This window comes from Cynocephalus volans, chromosome 2 (assembly GCF_027409185.1).
Source record: "Cynocephalus volans isolate mCynVol1 chromosome 2, mCynVol1.pri, whole genome shotgun sequence".
NCBI lineage: Eukaryota > Metazoa > Chordata > Mammalia > Dermoptera > Cynocephalidae > Cynocephalus > Cynocephalus volans.
In genome coordinates this window covers 205463901-205466470 of record NC_084461.1, presented here as the reverse complement: position 1 = coordinate 205466470, position 2570 = coordinate 205463901, and the positions used below count along the sequence as shown (strand labels likewise).

Sequence of the window (2570 nt, the reverse complement as noted above, 5' to 3'; positions counted from 1 at the left end):
AATAACAGTAAGAAAACAAGAAAATTCACAAGTACGTGGAAACTAAACACACTCTTGAATAACCATTGGCTCAAACAAGAAATCAAAAGGGAAATTTTAAAAGATCTAGAGACAAATGAAAATAAAAATACAACAGATCAAAACTTATAGGATGCAGCAGAAGCAGTGCTGAGGGAATTTTATAGCTATAAATGCTTACATAAAAAAGAAGAATGATGGGCCAGCCGACCCGCCCGGCTCCCCTCTCCGGCCCTGACGGGCGGGCGGGCTGCCCTGAGGAGGCGGGGAGGGAGGGCTGGGCCGGCCGGCGGGCGGGCGTCGATGCCGAACTTCTGCGCTGCCCCCAACTGCACGCAGAAGAGCACGCAGTCTGACCTGGCCTTCTTCAGGTTCCCGCGGGATCCGACCAGATGCCAGAAGTGGGTGGAAAATTGGAGGAGAGCAGGCTTAGAAGATAAAACACCTGATCAACTCAATAAACATTATCGATTATGTGCCAAATACTTTGAGACTTCTATGATCTGTAGAACTAGTCCTTATAGGACAGTTCTTCGAGATAATGCAATACCAACAATATTTGATCTTACCAGTCATTTGAACAATCCACATAGTAGACACAGAAAACGAATAAAAGAATTGAGTGAAGATGAAATCAGGACACTAAAACAAAAAAATTGGTGAAACTTCTGAACAGGAACAAAAACGTAAAGAAACCAACAACAGTAATGCTCAGAACCCCAGTGCAGAAGGAGGTGAAGAACACGATGACGATATCTTACTTCTAACCCTTGAAGAGAAGGAAAACAAAGAATACTTAAAATCTCTATTTGAAATTTTGATTCTTATGGGAAAACAAAACATACCTCTGGATGGACTTGAGGCTGATGAAATCCCAGAAAGTCTCTTTACTCCTGATAACTTTCAAGCACTGCTGGAGTGCTGGATAAACTCTGGTGAAGAGGTCCTGAGAAAGCGCTTTGAGACAAGAGCAGTTAACACGTTGCTCTGTTGGAAAACACAGCAGAAACAGATGCTGGAGATCTGTGAGAGCTGTATTTGGGAAGAAACTCTCAGGGAAGTAAGAGACTCACACTTCTTTTCTATTATCACTGATGATGTAGTGGACATAGCAGGAGAGGAGCACCTACCTGTGTTGGTGAGGTTTGTTGATGAATCTCATAATCTGCGAGAGGAATTTGTGGGCTTCCTGCCTTATGAAGCTGATGCAGAAATTTTGGCTGTGAAATTTCACACTACAGTAACTGAGAAGTGGGGCCTAAACACGGATTATTGTTGTGGCCAAGCTTACATTGTGTCCAGTGGATTTTCTTCCAAAATGAAAGTTGTTGCTTCTAGACTTTTAGAGAAATATCCCCAAGCTATCTACACACTTTGCTCTTCCTGTGCCTTAAATATGTGGTTGGCAAAATCAGTCCCTGTTATGGGAGTATCTGTTGCACTGGGAACAATTGAGGAAGTTTGTTCTTTTTTCCATCAATCACCACCACTGCTTTTAGAACTTGACAATGTGATTTCTGTTCTTTTTCAGAACAGTGAAGAAAGGAGTAGAGAACTGAAGGAAATTTGCCATTCTCAGCGGACAGGCAGGCATGATGCTTTTGAAATTTTAGTGGACCTCCTGCAAGCACTTGTTTTATGTTTAGATGGTATAAATAGTGACTCAAGTATTAGATAGAATAATTGTATAGCTGGCCGAGCATTTGTACTCTATAGTGCAATAACAGATTTTGATTTTGTTGTTACCATTGTTGTTCTTAAAAATGTCCTCTCTTTTTCAAGAGCCTTTGGGAAAAAATCTCCAGGGACAAACCTCTGATGTCTTTTTTGCAGCCAGTAGCTTAACTGCAGTACTGCATTCACTCAATGAAGTGATGGAAAATATTGAAGTTTATCATGAGTTTTGGTTTGAGGAAGCCACAAATTTGGCAACCAAACTTGATATTCAAATGAAACTCCCTGGGAAATTCCGCAAGCTCAGCAAGGTAACTTGGAATCTCACCTAACCTCTGAGAGTTACTACAAAGAAACCCTAAGTGTTCCAACAGTGGAGCATATTATTCAGGAACTTAAAGATATATTCTCAGAACAGCACCTCAAAGCTCTTAAATGCTTATCTCTGGTACCCTCAGTCATGAGACAGCTGAAATTCAATACATCAGAAGAACACCATGCTGACATGTACAGAAGTGACTTACCCAATCCTGACACACTCTCAGCCGAGCTTCATTGTTGGAGAATCAAATGGAAACACAGAGGGAAAGATATAGAACTTCCATCCACCATTTATGAAGCCCTCCATCTGCCTGACATCAAGTTTTTCCCTAATGTGTATGCATTGCTGAAGGTCCTATGTGGTCTTCCTGTGATGAAGGTTGAGAATGAGCGCTATGAAAATGGACGAAAGCATCTCAAAGCATACTTGAGGAACACTTTGACAGACCAAAGTTCAAGTAACTTGGCTTTGCTTAACATAAATTTTGATATAAAACATGATCTGGATTTAATGGTGGACACATATATCAAACTCTATACAACTAAGCCAGAGCTTC

General features: G+C 41.2%; 1 pseudogene; it reads left to right on the top strand.

The window, feature by feature from the left end:
* Positions 1–321: 321 nt before the first annotated feature.
* Positions 322–1809, top strand: LOC134370385 (52 kDa repressor of the inhibitor of the protein kinase-like; annotated as a pseudogene).
* Positions 1810–2570: the final 761 nt, after the last annotated feature.